General features: G+C 44.1%; 1 long non-coding RNA gene across 1 annotated transcript; it reads right to left on the bottom strand.

Moving 5' to 3' along the window:
• Nucleotides 1-5,221: 5,221 nt before the first annotated feature.
• LOC136354088 (uncharacterized) lies at nt 5,222-7,828 on the bottom strand. The gene is made up of 3 exons (XR_010737832.1): nt 7,405-7,828; nt 6,541-6,609; nt 5,222-5,483 (listed from the first exon to the last, which is right to left on the bottom strand). It is a non-coding gene; the product is annotated as an uncharacterized lncRNA (long non-coding RNA).
• Nucleotides 7,829-18,387: the final 10,559 nt, after the last annotated feature.

The raw sequence follows: 18,387 nt of genomic DNA, 5'->3' as shown, positions 1-18,387 counted from the left end.
CTTCGTGCTTATTATTCGCTTTATATTCGTGGAGTATCCAGATGGTACCTTGATGCTCTCCAAGCATTGAAACATACTTTCCTTCTCTGCCTTGCTAAGAGTGTAGCTGGCTGGACTTAAGTAATGGCTGCCTTTCTCCTTTGGTTCCGGGTGAAGGTCGCTGCGCTGTTCCATATGCTTCAGATCATTACGTGCTTCCAGTGTATCTTTCGACTTTCCATATATACCTAGGAAGCCAAGAAGGTTTACGCAAAGGTTCTTAGTGAGGTGCATCACGTCGATCGCGTGGCGGACGTCCAAGAATTCCCAATAGGGTAACTCCCAAAATATGGAGTTTTTTTTCCACATCGCCGCGTGACCATCTTCGCAGTCTATAGGCTGGCTGCCAGGCCCCTTTCCAAACACTACTTTAAGATCTTTCACCATAGCAAACACTGTTTTCCCGCTGTGATGTTTAGGCTTCGTACGGTGGTCCGCCTTATGTTCAAAGTGCTTGCCTTTCTTCCGTACTAGGTGGTTTGCAGCAAGAAATCGACGATGACCCGTGTACACAACCTTCCTACAGTGCTTAAGATACGTACTTTCTGTTTCATCCATACAGTCAGTGCAAGCCTTGTAACCCTTGTTTGACTGCCCGGATAGGTTGCTAAGTGCAGGCCAATCGTTGATGGTTACGAACAGCAGCGCTCATAGGTTAAACCCCTCTTGTTTGTCCTCGTCCCACACGGGGACACCTTCCTTCTTCCACAACAGTTTAAGATCTTCGACCAGTGGTCTTAGGAACACATCGATGTCGTTACCAGGTTGCTTGGGGCCTTGAATAATAATCGGCATCATTATGTACTTCCTCTTCATGCATAGCCAAAGGGGGAGGTTGTAGATACACATCGTAACGGGCCAAGTGCTATGGCCACTGGTCATCTCTCCAAAAGGATTCATGCCATCCGTACTTAAACCAAACCATATGTTTCGTGCGTGCTTTCCAAGTCTTTAAATTTTCTGTCGATGTTTCGCCACTACGAACCATCTGCGGGGTGTCTCAGCATCCCGTCCTATTGACGTTCTTCAGCGTGCCAACGCATCATTCTAGCATTCCCCTTGTTCCTAAACAAACGCCTTAGCCGTGGTATTATAGGGAAATACCACATCACCTTAGCAGGAATTCTCTTCTTCGTTAGCTGCCCGTCAACCTCACCTAGATCATCTCGTCTAATCTTGTATTATAGTGCTTTACAAACAGGGCATGCTTCTAGGTTCTCGTACTCCTCACCGCGATATAGGATACAATCATTAGGACATGCGTGAATCTTCTGAACTTCTAGTCCTAGAGGGCAGACTATCTTCTTAGCCTCGTACGTTGTCTCGGGCAATTTGTTTCCCTCCGGAAGAATGTTCTTGACGAGTTTCAATAAATCGCCAAATGCCTTGTCACTAACACCATTTTTTGCCTTCCATTGCAAGAACTCCAGAGTGGTATCCAACTTTTTGTGCCCCTACTCGCAACCTGAGTACAACGATGTTCTGTGGTCCTCTAACATCTTGTCCAATTTATGGGCCCTCTTTTCACTTTCGCAGTCCTCCTTGGTATCCTGCAACATCTGACCAAGATCATCCGCAATGTCGTTATAATCAGCATCTCTATCCTCCTCGCCCGTTTGATTTCCTTCAAATCCAGCGTACTGAGCAAAGTCTGGAATATTGTCGTCTTCCACTTCATCTTCTTCCATTTCAACCCCTTGCTCTCCGTGGGATGTCCAACAATTATAGCTTGGCATGAACCCCGACTCAAACAAGTGGAAATGAATAGTCCTGGATGCAGAATACTCCTTCTGATTCTTACACTTATTGCATGGACAACAAATAAAACCCTTCTGCTTGTTAGCTTCGGCCACTCTCAAAAAATAATGCACGCCATCAATAAACTCTTTGGACCGCCGGTCAGCGTACATCCATTGCCGATCCATCTACATGAAATGAAAAAAAAATCGTACACAAATATTCATTCGTACAATAATGACAGTCATACAATAATGATAAAATAATCACAAACTCTTTCAACAGTCATACAATAATGACATATCATTATTCATACAAAAATTATAAAATATTCCACCAAATAATTCTTATTTATTATTTTTTAAGTTTTAAATTCTTTTAATTTTCAATTTAGTTTGTTTTCTTTTATTTAGGATTAACTTTCACTATATTTTCCTACTCAACTATTTTATAAAACCTTTTTTAGCAAATAAACAAAATTTCTATATATTCTTTCTTTTCCCACACAAATTTTCTCTCTCATCAACTTACAACAAAATTTTGGAGACAAAAAAAGTGTGCAAAACATAGCTCCAAATGTAATATGACCAAAAAAAATTGGAGGATGAAGTTGCTAACCTTTTAGGCACCTCCGATTTGTATATAATCACCAAAGTAAATTCACTATAAATTTTGGCATGACCTCCCCTCTTTTTTGAAGAAATTTTGAAGCTTGCTCTCGGGCTGGAGGAGGAAGAAGGCATATATAAAGAGGGGGGATCTTTAGTCCCTGTTGGTGTTACCAACCGGGACTAAAGTTACGATCTTTAGTCCCGATTGGTAACACCAACCGGAAACTAAAGATCCCGGGGGGACCTGACAAGCCCTGACAGCATTTGAACCGGGACTAAAGAGGTTGGTGTTACCAACCAGGACTAAAGATCAAATATGCCCGTTACCCTTTTTAACCGGGACTAAAGATCATCTTTAGTCCCGGTTTTTGTTGCAACCGGGACTATTGTGGAATTCGGCCGATCGACAAAAGATGGTTTCTCCACCAGTGTTTCACTCGCTCAAGACATTGACAGAAGATAAGTACTTGCCTTTTTCAGAGAAGAACAGTCTCTATTAATATGCCTGTGCTAACGCTACGGTGGCAATTGTTATTCAAAATAAAACATGTAAGAGACATTGGTACAATACATGTTTTAGCAATCGAATATGGGAGTGTATTATAATCCCACCAGGGATGTCCTCTCACGTACTTTTTTTCTTTCAAATTCGATATAAATAGTTGTGAAAAATTCTGAAAAGGTTAACAATGTAGAGTATAGTGATATCTATTGGTCCACCAAAAATCAAGTTCAAATTTGACCTACACATTGAGATAAAAATACAAATTTAGAAGTGAACACATACGCTGAATTTGTCTTTTTCATATCTCGACATATGAGTTGATTTTGGACTTAAGATTTTGTGGAGTTGTATAAGTATGTTCCATGAGTGTTGACAATTTTTTTAGAATTTTTCATAACCATTTAGATGATTTTTAATCAAACAAGGGGACATTCCTTGAGGGATCAAAATAGTTTACCAATCGAATATAGAATGATAGTTATAAGGTTAGAATAACCACTAAAATTTATCCACAAAATTCTTTTCTGCATTATATCTTGGTTGAGCCCAACATTTTGCATTGCACACTCAATATATATTGTAACATACTCAAAATTTCATGAAAATTTTTTGCGAAATGTTTTAAGTCATGCTCTTCTCAATTCTTACGTTGAGCAACCTTGCTTTCTTTTAATATCTTTTAATTTGGATCCAAATTTTATTTGCAAAGTTAAATGCTCTCTTCTAAATTTTATAAAATCCTTATTTTATTCCTTATTTTGTTTATTTCAAATTTTACAAAACCCTTCCATTTATTTTAATCTATAACTTTGGCTCTAGATTATATTTCCTTCGAATCCATTCCCGAACATCTCCACATCTACAAATACCCTTTCGATTCCCACTCAACTATCTTCAAAGTACATGAAATAATAATTTCCAACCATCCCTAGAGTACATAAAACAATAATTTTCAATTTCCTCAGAGTTAATACTTTCCCTTTGATCTCTACCCAAATATCTCTAGAGTACATAAAATATCAACTTTCAATCTCCCTCTGAGTCAACATAGTTTTAGAGCTTATTATACTACCACCAAATCCGTTCCTATAAAAATTCCTATAATTCCCCACCTACATTTATCTCCAAATCCAAATTTATCCTCCAACAAATACTCTCCCTTTGGAATCCTCCATATCTAAATTACCTATTCAAAATTTCCAAGTCTACAAATTAGTTTGGGCCAATGTTTCTCTAATCGGCCCAACTTTCTGTTATATCCCATTAACCCTTTTTATCCTTAGGGCTAAACCAGTATAATTTCCTTTTTGCTGGAATTTATTGTGGATCAAACCCTTGATCTATACCTATCTTTAGAAATCCTTATGTTTCTCCTTCATACAACACCTTCCACAAACTCCTCTAGATGTTCCACTATCCAAATTCTTATATAAATCAAACCGCCAATTTGATTCCCAAGGTTTGATTCTCCTCGGCAGAAGAATAATATTAATACAAATATTAAATGATTGCTCTTGTGTTAAGAACACTATTTCCAATCGCTTCCTTAGAAAGTCCAATTTCCTTTAGCCCACAAATGTTTCACTCAGAAATCCGTACCACATAATCTTGGGCTAAAGTCCAATTTATTCCCTTCCTTTTATTTTTGCCACCATCCCAAAAATTCATCCAAAGTCAGAAATTAAATCATTTGTGAACTATTTCAATTTTAAATTATAAAATATTAGAGAAAATCTTTTGTGACAAGTTTTATATTTGGTTCTTATTGAATTCTATAAACTTGGAGCATCTTTATTTTATCCTTTCAAATTTATACCTTAAAATAAATATCTTTAGTTTTATTTTAAAAAGATTTCAAACTCCTTTTGTATTCTAAAAATTTCTATATTTAAATTTTTGTCAAAATTCTAAAAGTCCTCAAACTTCTCCCTTAGTTTCTATTTCCTAGAAATCCTATTCAAATTCGTTGTCAAAGTTCAAAAAGTCTCCAAACAAATACTCTTCATTTTCATTCCCTTCAAAATTATACTTAAATTCTTTGTTCAAAGTTTAAAAAGTCCACATCCATCCATCCTTTAGTTTTTTATCTTCATTGAATTCCAATCAAAACCCTCCACACAAAATTATTTAAACTTCCTATTCAATTTGAGATAAAACCCTCTCATTTGGCCCATTCCTTTTTCTTTTTCCTTCTACTTCCTTCTCCCCCTCGGGCTGTCGGCCTAGCCAAAGCCAAGCCAGCCCAACTGAGCCGCCTCCGCTCTCTCTCACTGTGGGCGTGCCGCCGCCATCACCACGCCACCGCGGGCGCCACTGTCACGCCCAGAAATTCACGAACCAGAATTTCCAAGTTGAAAGTGCATTAAACCCCTGTCTAGGACCAGCCAGGGTACACAAACGACAATTGCTGACATACAGATCCACGTCTTACAAAAATATAAAAGATTACAAATGCAGCGGAAAAGGAAAAAGCGAGCTAAACTTGGAAGCTTGACTTCAGCAGCGGGGCGACTCCACTCCACAGGCAATCCTTGACGGCAGCGACGAAACCAACTTCAATAAGACATCACCAACTAGGAAGATCTTCAGCTCTGGTGTGGGGGAAAAGAGAGCAAGACTGAGTACTACCCACTGTACTCAGCAAGTCATACCGGAAGAGAAGGTATGATGCAGGATATAACCAAAAGAGGCTAAAGGTTCTTTTGCATAAAGCTAGCATTTAAAAACAGTAGTTGAAAACAGTAAAACAATTGCAGTAGATTAAGCAATATTACCCAATCACTGTCCAACGCTACACCACGTTGCAATAGGCCCAACCCACCACCTGAACTACACCAGTTCATTAAGCTAAACTAGGGGTGAGACTAATCACGGTGAATCTGGTTGATCACCCATAACCACGGGCACGGCTATTCGAATAGTTTTACTCTGGCCAGAGGTGCACAACTGTACCCACAAGACACGATTCCACACATGTCACCATGCCCCGAGTACCACCATAGCACTGCAAAGGAGGAAATCGTGACAAGACCCTTCGCATAACCCGCCCCTAACCATCCACACCACGCTAAGGTTTCACCCCCACCCCTCAAAAGGCAGTGGGTAGTCCCCTCGTGCGCCGCGGTGAATCCGGCAGCTGGACAACCGGACACCTCGACCGACCCAACTCCATCACTCCCACCCTCGCCACCGGTGCCTAGGAAAGGGTCGAGCTATACTTCAGATCAAGCAGTTACCCACTCCCGCTTGTGGCAAGCACGGTAAGTCTCCCAGGGTTTCCCGTGAACCGGTCCTTAATTGCCATGGGTGCGACCAGCAAAACCATGCACCCACAGCCCACCATTTAGTGTATTTTAATTAACTAACACCATTGCGGTGGCACCAATCCAAAGCTATGCTCATAGTCAAAGTCTATGTAATAATGTGATCCCCATTTGTGTACTAGTTGAACTAGGCATGGCTAAGCATTTTCCTAAACCAACATCTAGTCATTTTGATACCCAAGTTATCAATGGCATAAGGTAAACAATAAATGGCTGAGTAATAGGACCCATCCCACATGACATTGTAAAAGAATGCAACATTTAATAGAAATACGGGATATTTGTAAATTGGGTACAATATGATCAATTGTAATGCATGACTTGCCTTGCTCTTGCACTGATGAGACCTCAGCAACGTCTTCGAGGAACCGCAGATCGACGAAACGGCCGAAATCTACGCGACAAACAAAGCACACAAGCAAAACATGCTATAAGACTACTGAAACAGAAAACAAAACCATTTTTAATGGATTCATTGCATTTTTCTTGATTTACTGAGACTTGAATGGACTTAAACGGAGCTCGGATGAATTAGTTATGATTTTTAGAAGATTCTCTGTGTTTTTACTATAAAAAGAAATGCCTTAATTATTTATTGTGCAATATATTCTCAGGGCTGACGTCATCAGGGGGGCACCGACAGGTGGGCCCCATGGGTCAGCGACTCAAGGGAGAGGGAGGCGCTGGCTGGTGGGCCCCACTTGGCAGCGGCACAAGGCGGCCGGTCTACCGTGGACCGGGACCACGCGGGTGGTCCACCGCCGGTCCACGGGACCGACGGTCCAGATTGGCCGGGTGGCCGATCGGACGGCGCGGGCGGGGCTAGGCATGGCTCGGCTCGGCATAAAGCCGGCCGGCCGGCCATGGGGAGCGGCGGCGGCGTGCGACCGCCGGCGACGGCAAGCGGCGGCGGATGGCGCATAGGCTGGCGGCGGCGGCCGAAGGCGATGGCGAGCGCAGAGAGCGGCGGCACGTGCGGGACAGAGGGAAGGAGGGAGGAGAGGAGCTCCTCACTGGCGAGCACGGCGGCCGGAACGGAAGGCAAAGGCGGCGACGATGACCCTGTGAGCGGAGGGGCGGATGGGCGGCGGCGATACCTAAAGGAGGGGAGGAGAGGAGCTACGAGTAGGGAAAATGACCACAGCGGATGCCATTGACGACCGGAGGCGGAGGGGAGGGACAAACTCACCAGCGTGCGAGGAGAAGGGGACTCCAGTGGGTTTTTGCGGCAATCGAGTGGCGGCTGAAGTGCGGGCGGACTCGGTGAGCACGACGGCGGCGATGGCGCGGCGCGGCGGTGGCTCTAGCGGCGGCGGCGCGCGGCAGGAGGTGGGCGGCGGGCGGCGGAGCTCGGGTGCACGGCGCGGCGGTGGTAGGAGGCACGGGAGAGCGCGGCGAGAGCGAAAAACGAGAGAGGGGGACGCGGGGAGCGATTTATAGGTGAAGGGGGAGGCGGACGTGGCCAAGGAGGTGGCCGAAATCACCGGTGACGTGGGGGCGGAGAGAGAGAGAATGGGGGGTGGGATTCGAAATCGAATCCCGCCCATTCTCGGGTGCGCGTGAGTGCGGGAGGAGCGGGGGAGGGGCGGCGACGTGGGAGCGGCGCGGAGTCGGGGCGCGAGGTGGAGCAGAGAAGGCAGGCAGCGTGGGGAGGTGGGGGCGCCGGCGGTTGGAGCTCAGCTCCAACCGGCTGGAGGTAGGGGAAGGACTGACAGGTGGACCCCACCTGTCAGCGCCTGAGAGTGAGAGGGTGGCCGGGTTGACTTCGAGAGGGGAAGAGGAAATGGGCCGGCCCGGTAAGGAGGGAGAGGGCGCGGGAAGAAAAAGAGAGAAAGGAGGAAAAAGAAAAGAAGAAAAAGGAAAAAGAGGAAATTGATTTCCTTGGATTTAAAATATTGCACTTTCATGATTTTAATTGGTTAAAATTATTTATAGGGCTTTGAAAATTCCACTAAAAATGCTGTTAATGTATTGTGACATGTGGAACCCAAGGAAAATCCCACCATGCCATTTACAATTATTGAATGCATTTATTAATTAGGGAATTAGCTCATGGTTATTTAAACAATTTCTTTGGGCAATTTATTCAACAAATTTTTAAAGCAAGAAAAAGGGGGAAACTTCAGGGCGTGACAGCCACCATCGCCTCGCCCCAAACCACACGCCGCCCAACTGCTACCACATCGCCCTGCCGCGCCGCTCCTTTCACCAGCCGTTGCCACGCCGCTACGCGCCGCCGCCACTGCCAAACCTAGGGGCACCCCGTGCCACCCCAACAGCCGCCACCGCCGCCATGGCCATCCTGTGGCCGCCGCGGCTATGCCGCCACCGCTGCTGTATTGCTGCTGTTGCCCATTGCTCTGCCGCTGCCACCCATTGTTCAAGCCATCGCCAACCACTGAGCTATGCCACGCGCCGCTGTGAGCCAACGCCGACCACTGAGCCGCCATTGCCGCCCATTTGAAAATCGACACGCGCCGCCGCCTCTCTCCCAAAGCCGCGCCGTGCTGTCATCGGCTTCTCTCCCTCCGCCGCCTTCGCCGCCTATAAAAGCCGGTGAGAGCCCCTTATTTTCCCCATCAAAAATCTTGAGAGATCTGTTTAGCTCTAGTGCAGGAACAAATCTTGCTTCTGGGTGAAAGGGCATGCTAGTTGGTTTGATCCTGCAACCAACAAGAAACAAACACAGAAACAAAGTTAAATCCATAAACGATAGCCGATCGGCCGCATGCCGATGACGTATCATTTGTAAGCTAGCCGATGTAACGTGAATTAGATCGGCAATGATATATAAAGCAAGAAAAAGGGTAAATCTAGTCGATCGGCTGTAGATATTAGCAGTTTATAATCTATAGATCGAAATATGTTTAAACCAAGTGATTGGAATAGATCGTATAGCTTTCCGAGACAGTATAAATCACTTATGTCTAAAAGTACTTCAATATAAAGATTATACGTGCTTATAGCATAGCCGATGTCGTAGATCTAACATATATCGGCTAATACTCCGATACCACTTTATACTAAGATATCAATATAGATTAAATAATTAAATAGGAATTAATCAAGTGTTAAAGTAAATTAACAGATTAATAACAAGCTTAATATATTTTCTTTTAATATATTAATAACAAGCTTCTTTTCTTCAAGGGCCTCGGCTATGTGCTGCCAATTCGAAGTAGGGCCACAACTGGATCCACAAAAGAGATACTTTTCTAGCCACACTAACAGATAGGCTGTGTGCTCTCGGGGGTTAACAGATCCCTGGCCCATATTAGCAGAAATGAACCCTGACCATCCTCCTATACTCTTAGTCTTGAAATCAAATTTGTTCTTGGAGTTCAGGTTCATGTGGTTAGCCGATGAGGTAATGTCCAAGCCAGTTATCATTGTGATGTCAAGCAGAGTAGGGGTCATCGGCCCTTGGTTGAACATAAAAGCATTAAGGGTGTTGGACCAGAAATAGGCTGCAGAAGCTATCAAGGGTTCATCTTTAGCCGAATTTGCTATGGTTAGGGCTAAAGCCTGGCCGATTCCCAGCTCATCCCAGTGGCTCTGCTTGCTAGCCGATATGCGCTTGTACCATGCGGGCCAGCTTTTCTCTAGAGAAGGCCAAGACTTGAAGGTGTTTTTCCAGTGGCCTAGGCTAGGATTGGCTATCCTGTAGGGGATCCTATTGATTTCAGCACTAATAAACTCTGCCCGGTGAGAGTTACCAATCGGACCGAGAAAGTACTGATGCTCGCGGGACAAGCTAGGGATCACAATCAGATTTGCAAGATGCTACAAAAGAAGAGCAAAGGGAAGAGAAGGCAAACTGAGACCAAGAGAAACCGATCTATTGCATAAAAGAAGGGATTTAGCCGATAAGGGCTTACCTCTGCGTACTCAGCCGATGGAGCGGTGGATGGACCGGCGGAAGACGACATTGCCGCGGGTGGAAGTTGACCGGAGAGGGAGTCGCCTTGAGATCGTCTTTTTGCGCCGAGGGGATTGCCGGAGAGAAAGAAGACAGAAATCGCTTGAGCGGTTGAGGGCAAAGTAACGGTGTGAATTTTCTCGGGGAGGTCGGTTAGTATTTAAAGCCGTGTGGTAACGGTTGGAAAAATGGCAATGTGCGATTTTCTTGGAGATATGATATGGCAAATCCGAAACATTACCAAATATTCCGGACTTGGGGGGCATGTGTTAACGACCAAATTTGGTAATCCAAGTATCTGAGATAAGGATAAAATCGAAGCAGAATCTAAGAGATAAACTGTTTCGAAAACAGAGTAAGAATCGGCTGAAGTCTGAATCGGCTGCGGTCAAGATTGGCAGAGTTCGAGTCGAACAAGGTTAGCCGATTGAGCCGAATTTTGGCAATACGACTCGGTATACATCATTGGGTTGAATCAAAGTGCTTCATATGGATTGCTGCACACGATTTGAGTCCTGGAAAGGCAATTGTATCTATTAGTTAGGATATTTTATGTAATTTCCTTATGATTTGAGTCGGTAAGAGTCCGCCTTAGGGACTTGTTCGTATCCTAAGTTGTAATAGGGCTCGAAGTCGTGTCCGATAGGGACATATCATGTATCTCAGGTATAAAAGTAAGCCCGAACCCTTGTAAACAATTAACGCTTAGTTCAATCAAATTCGGCGCATCGCCACCCTTTCGTTTTGTTCTATTTTCGACGAGTTCTTGCTTTCGAGTTGGGCTGCATCGGCTTCGATCTCTGACAAGAGGTAAAACTTGTTATGGCGGCTTGTGTTCTCGGGATTAGTGCTTCCATATTTATGACACTCTAATATTGTTTGTTGAGTTATCATATATCCTATATAGTTTCTGGCAATATTGTTATTTAACCTTCAATCGGCTAACATCTATGACTGGAAGGCAGCCGATCAAGTTAAATATCAACTTTGACTTAGATTATATAGGGTATCTACCACTCTATGAATCAACCAACAGCTTGACTTTCTAGATATTGTGATTCTCCTCATACTTATAGCTGCATCAGTTAAGTTTGACCTTATAAGTCGTGATTAGAATTTTAATCTCTAGCCTGCTTTCGGTTGCCGATTAGGGTTTCATCGGGGGTTTCAGCCGATCTTATCTGATTTAGTTGTTTTGTTTACTTCATGTTTACTTAACATGCTAAATCTGCCCTTTATATCAAGATCTCACTGTTATTAAATATATTAGGCTTATTATTAATCTGTTAATCTACTTTAACACTTGATTAATTCTTGTTCAATATATTTGGTCTATAATGATATCTTAGTATAAAGTTGTATTGGAGTATTAGCCGACACGTGTTAGGTCTACAACATCGGCTATGCTATGAGCACGTATAATCTTTATATTAAAGTACTTTTAGACATAAGTGATTCATGTTGTCTCAGCACTTGGTCCGATCCATACTAGTCACTTGGTTTAAATGTATCTCGATCTATAGATTATATATTGCTAATATCTACAGCCGATCGACTAGATCTAACTTTCCTTTTGCTTTATTTATCATTGCCGATATAATTCACGTTATATTGGCTAACCTACAAATGATACGTCATCGGCATGTGGCTGATCGGCTATTGTGGATTTAACTTTGTATCTGTGTTTGTTTCTTGTTGGTTGCAGGATCAAACCAACTGGCACGCCCTGAACCCGAAAGAGAGATTTTAGGTCCTGCACTGAAGTTAAGCAGATCTTCCAGGCCAGTGTGTGTTTTTCGCATCAACACGCTTTTGGCACGCCCGGTGGGACACGAGTGTGACAATCTTTCATCATGGTGGACGTCAAGCCTACTGATGATGATGGCAAGAGGACTGAAGTTGATTCCACAAACAAGATTCCGATAACCATCGACATGCTGACACCAGAGCAAAGGGGTTAATATGATGCATGGTTGAGCAAGCTACAGAACACATACTTTGATTCTTTTGCTCTGACTCGACAAGGAACAGTGATCCAGAAGCATAAGGTAGAAATCCCACCCCCTTCAAACAGTGAAGCTTCTGGTTCTGGTACTTCTGGACGCAACAAGGAAGAAGGCAAAGAAGGACTTAAACAAGAAGATGCCAACCTCGAGTTCAAGAATTTCCAAGACAGTGTTGACTATGCGGTTAATCATGCTCTCATCAATCAGTCAGGAATCTTAGCTAATGTGATGAGCAATGTGATGGAGAAGATGATGGATTGCAAGTTTGAAGAAAGGGGAGCCAGAGGTCCAGCGTTCTTCCCTGGTGACAAGTTTCCTAATTACAGGACCTTGGTTACAGATGGACTGCCTGTTTCTGGGATTACTTCAGGATAGCCGATTGCATCAACATCGGCTTAACCTAATCCAATAGGGGAAACTTCGGCTCTGCTGAACCCGTTGGGACCAAATCAACCTCAGATTAACTTGACGGGGACAAATTCGGCTCAACCTAACCCGATGGTGCCAGCATCGGCTCAGCCGAATTCAACTGTGATTTCATCAGCTCACAAACAACCAGAGTTCAGACCTCGTATCCTGATGAGACCACAACCTCAGCACGTTGGTCACAACATTCCTCAAGTTAATCAAGAGCAAATATCGTCTATGTTCGATGTCACTCAGCCAATTCAGCAGCAGATTCAACAGCCTGTTCAACAGCCGATTTAGAACATACCGATCAGGCCTTAGACTCCAATTCAGCAAACTCAGTTGATCGGTGCTCAGTTCATGTCTGATTGTCACGCCCAGAAATTCACTAGTAATTTCCGAACTCATTTGTGCATAAAATCCTCGTCCAGGAATCAGCCGAGGTACACAAACTGACAATTTAATATACAGATTCATCAATAACTAAAGCGAATAAATACTTACATAAGAGGCACTTAGTCCTCACCATGAAGAAAGCTGCAGCGGAAAAATAAAACCTAACGAGCTTCAGCTCCACTCCCACAGGCAGCTCAACTGGGGTATAAGCCAAACGTCTTCTTCTTCTGAATCCTTTTTCTTCAACTGAGGTTTGATGATTATTGCAAGGTGAGCATATGACATACTCAGCAAGCCACACAGCAAATATGCAAGTGCACAAGGATACCAAAGAATGGCATAATATAGGGCTTATTTGCAAAAGCAGCATTTAGCAAACATTTGAGAATTGTAAAACAGTAGAGCAATTAATCATCAATATTAATCAACACTATACAACATACCCATGCCGCACAGGCCCAACCATCCTGAACAACCATACCCGTCTGTACAGATCTATCTCCAAACCAGGAATGTACCATTCCAAACCAGGAGCTAATCAAATTATTACCAGTTATATCATCTTTCATTATGGTGAGAAGTGTGAGACTAATCACGAAAGACATTGTTAGACCCGCCCATAACCGCGGGCACGGCTATTCGAATAGTTTTACTCTGGCCAGAGGTGTACCACTGTACCCACAAGACACAGCCCCACAACATGTCACCATGCGCCTCGATATCACCACGGTACCTCGGAAAGGAGCTGTGACAGTACCCCTCGCACAACACAATCCACCACAGTGCACCGTTCCTGGATCATAATCACCCCCTTATAAACAAGGCAAGGACTCCCCAGCGACCCCCGTGGGCTTATCTCTGCCACTTCTCAGTCTGGTGCTCCGCAATGAACCATGCTATACAAAAGGTAAAGCCGTTGCCCATGCTGGCTTGTGGTTGGCACGGTTAATGTTTCACAACCGAAACTCGTGAACCGGTCCTTAATTGTCATGAGCACGACCATCAAAACCATGTGCTCACAACCCACCTTTATCAAGTTTTAGTTGACATATTAATTAATTAACCAATCACGATTAACCATCGTGAGCTTCCATTAAATATCCATAAGTGATAGTGAAGTATGATTTATCCCATTAGTGAGCTATTTTTTCTAAGCATGGCTAAGAATCTATTATAAGCATCTAGCTGAACCAAACCAATATATAAGCTTCTAGCTAATCAAATTCTAACCCATAGGTAAATAAAGTCATCTTCGGCCATAATTAAATGGGAAAGGCTCACCACCCGGTGACATTCGAAAATAAATGCACAATTGAAATAAATAGAGAATTTAAATGTAGGATCAACATGCTCAAAGGAATTGTGTTTGGGATTTGTGTGACTTGCCTTGCAAACAAGCATCTTCAATTCGTCTTCAGGAACTTCTCCAACGAACGAACGATCCTCCAAAACAACGGAAAACTAAACCTAGAACGCAAAACAAAGTAAAACACTAATAAAAAACAAATGAATAGTACAATTAAAGTTCATAAATAGGTAGAGCTTGAATTTAGATGAATCATGAGACTTGAACGACCTCATTCTGAGTTCGTATGAATTAGATATGAATTTTACAAGATTTAATTCTAATTAAACCTATTAAAGAAAAGACTATTCCAAATTGATTAAACAATTTACAAATGATTTATAGCTGAGCCAGAAGATTAAAACATTTTCCGGAAAAATATTAGATCATATTTGGTAGATGACATATATTAAAAAGGAATAATATGTCATTGAAATGAGATGACAAATTTATATTAATTTTGGATGGCCAAGATGGCGCTGATGCCAGCGATGACATGGCTGCCACGCAGGATCGACGACCGCAAGCACGGGAACGGCAGTTACCAGCGAACCACGGTACAATGATGCAAACGGAGGGCACCGGGAGAGAGAGGAGATCAAGGCGACCCTTACCACCACTTACGCAACGACAGACGACGAGGGACATGGCAGGCGACGAACTCCAAAAGGCGGCGACCTTGGGTTGACGATGGCAACGGCTTTCCGGCAACGAGAGGCAGCAACCGAGGGGCGGACGGTCTTCACCTCGCTCCTGCGATCCCGAGGGTGGCGACGGTGAACGAAGGCGGCGATGGACGGCGACGAACGGCGCGGCTGAAGATGGAACAGATTGGCTTCACAGTGACGACGGTGCTCCGATGGCTTGCGTCTTCGCGGAGGTGGCTGCCGGGCTTGCTGTTGTCGCTGCAATGCCAACGGAGGAGACGGCGGGGTTCGGCGACCACGGAGTCGACGGCAAAGCTTCGCCGAAGATCAAACCGAGGCAGCGAACTCGGCCTTCACGGTGACAGCGGCTTCCGGCGGGATTTGGCGCAAAGGAACGGGTGGCCGAGGTGGATCTCTTCACTGCGAAGCCGAGGGAAGCGACGGCGCAGATCGGGGACGACCGGGGAGGCAGCACAGCGCGGCTGGAGCGGCGGCCGGCAAAGGAGAGAGAAGCCGAACGTGGGGAGGCGGCTAGGGCTATGGAAAAACTCGGGAAAAAGAGGGAAACGGAAGAGGAGGTCTTGGGACTGCTATTTATAGCCGGAAGAGGGAGAGATCGGCTCAGGAACGGATGGAATTGGCGACGGATTAGTTAGGGTTCGCCGGAAAATAGGAACTCAAAACCACGTCGAATCCACGCGATATACCACGGGATTCAAGGGGATTTCTTGGGGATAAGATAGAGGAGATCGAGGGGAATCCGTTTTTGCAACCAATTTTGGAAACGGAGCACGGGATGCACCGGATCGAACGGAGAAGGCGGCGCTGCAACACACGTCACGGGAGGAGCGGCCGGCTGGAGGAGGAAGGCGAGTCCGACAGGTGGGCCCGGCTCGGAAGAGAGAAAGGAGGAGGAGGGTGCTAATGCAGACTTCGGCCAAGGGAGAGGCACGGGCTGCGGAAGGGAGAAGGGAGAGAGAGGAGTGGGCCGGATTCAGCCCAGACTGAGGAAGAGGATTTAATTAACTTTTTAATTTAAATAATTGCTGAAATGATCTTTCAGTTATTAAAAATACTTCCAATGCTCAAATAATTCTGGGAAAAATCCAGAAAATACTTGGGCATACAAAGTATTTAATAAAATTTTATCTAGCTCAAGTTTAAGTTCAAATTTTTCATAGATTTTATTCACACACTTTCTTTAGTTATTAAATGATTTCTAAAAATTCCTTTTTCACAACGATTTATAATTTAGCGATTTTCAGGGTGTGACACTGATCCAATTCAACAACCCCACATGGTGCATCAGACTCCACCACCTTATGATGGGGGTAACATGTTTCAACCATACTCACCTCAAGGACAGTATCGGCTAGCACCTTCACCACAGCCGTAGTTTGTGCCTCAATTCAATCAGTATGATCTAGCACAGCAGCAGTTCCAGGGTGCACCTGAGCAGCAACAGCAGAAGCCCTGGGCCGATATGATAGCCTATATTATGAGGGAGTAGTTTGGTTTCAAGCCTAAAGATTCTGGTAATTTGTATCGGAAACCATATCTTGAGTAGTTTGATAGGATTCCATTACCACACTGATACAAGGTGCTAGATTTTTCCAAATTTTCTACTTATGAACATATCAGCCGATTTCTAGCTCAGCTGGGAGAGGCATCGGCTAATGATGCTTTTAGATTTAGGATGTTCCCTTTGTCTTTGTCTAGATCGGCCTTTACTTGGTTCTCTAATCTTCCATACAATTCTATCAGTAATTGAGCCGATTTGGAAAAGCAATTCCATAGCTACTTTTACAGTGGCGTTCATGAGATGAAGCTGACAGATCTGATTCCAGTCAAGTAGAAGCATGATGAATCTATTCAAGACTATATTCAGAGATTCAGAGATATGAGGAACAGATGCTATAGTTTGTCCTTTTCAGATTCTCAATTAGCCGATCTGGCTTTCCAGGGTTTATTGCATCCGATCAGAGAAAATTTTTCGGCTCAGGACTTCGAAAGCTTGGCTCATCTGGCCCAGAAAGTTGGAGTGCATGAACAACGGTTTTAGGAAGCTAAGAAGATTGTCAAAAAGATGAATAGTGTTTATTCTTACAATTATGCTTCTGATTCCGATTATGAAGATGAGTCCGAAGTAGCAGCAGCCGAATGGATCAGAAACAAAAAGGTTACTACATGTCTGTGGGTGAAGCCATCTTCCAAGGAGGAGAAATATGATTTTGATATCACCAAGGCAGATAAAATCTTTGATATGCTACTTCGGGAGAAACAAATTCAATTGCCTGCAAATCATGTTATTCCATCGGCTGAGGAACTAGGCAAAAGGAAATACTGCAAATGGCATAATACTGGATCTCATACTACTAATGAGTGCAAGCTGTTCTGACAACAGATCTAGTTGGCTATACAAGATGGTAAGATCAAGTTTGATAACTCCAAGAGGCTGATGAAAATTGAGCGTAATCCTTTTCAAGTAAACATGGTTCATACAACTGGGAAGACAGCCGATAAGAAGGATTATCGGTCCAAGCAACTCAATTCTGCAAGGATTATCAACAAATATCAGAAGAGACATGATCGGCATGAAGAGAAATTTTATGAAGATGATGATAGCTTTGACCCCCACTGGAGTTGTGAATTCTTCAGGTTTTGCTGGAATGAGGGGATGAGGCTACCATCTATCGAAGATTGCCCTAGTTGTAGTAATCATAAAAGGGGGCATGTTGCAAGCTCAAGCCGATCACGTCCCAGGGAGAATCGGCTACCTCAGAAGAAACTTCCTGTTCACCAGATATTGGGCCCTATTCATGAAGACTACTTTCAGGATGAATCGGCTCAGGAACGGGAGCAAGTTGAGAACAAGCAATGGTGTCCTTCAGGCCCTTTCACCAAGAACCAGAAGAGGAGAGTTCAGAGTGAGGAATAGGGAGCAGTTTGAGGAGGTGAGCAAGAAATCAACCATCAGCTGAATAAGAGGAGACGTGTTAGCCGATGAAGCAAAGAGGTTAGCTAAAGGAAAATCTGTTGTTTCTTCGTCGGTTAACATGGCTTTTGTGTTGCCTGCCAAGTTCGGTGTTGATCATGCCGATATGGAGGAAGAAGATGTGGTAGAGGAATCCTCGGCTAAGTTGGTTCTGTCACCTGAGCAAGCTATCTTTGAGAAGCCAGATGGAGCAGAAAATCGGCACCTCAGGCCATTGTACGTCAAAGGATTTGTCAATGGTAAGCCGATTTCCAAGATGTTGGTTGATGGTGGAGCTGCGGTTAATTTGATGCCATATGCTACTTTCAAGAAGTTGGGGAAGACTGCAGAAGATCTGATCACGACCAACATGGTTCTTAAAGATTTTGGTGGTAATCCTTCGGAAACCAAGGGTGTTCTTAACGTGGAATTGACAATCGGCAGCAAGACTGTACCTACAACTTTCTTTGTCATCGA

Source organism: Oryza sativa, chromosome 11 (genome assembly GCF_034140825.1).
Source record: "Oryza sativa Japonica Group chromosome 11, ASM3414082v1".
NCBI lineage: Eukaryota > Viridiplantae > Streptophyta > Magnoliopsida > Poales > Poaceae > Oryza > Oryza sativa.
This window is presented reverse-complemented; position numbering and strand designations above follow the sequence as displayed.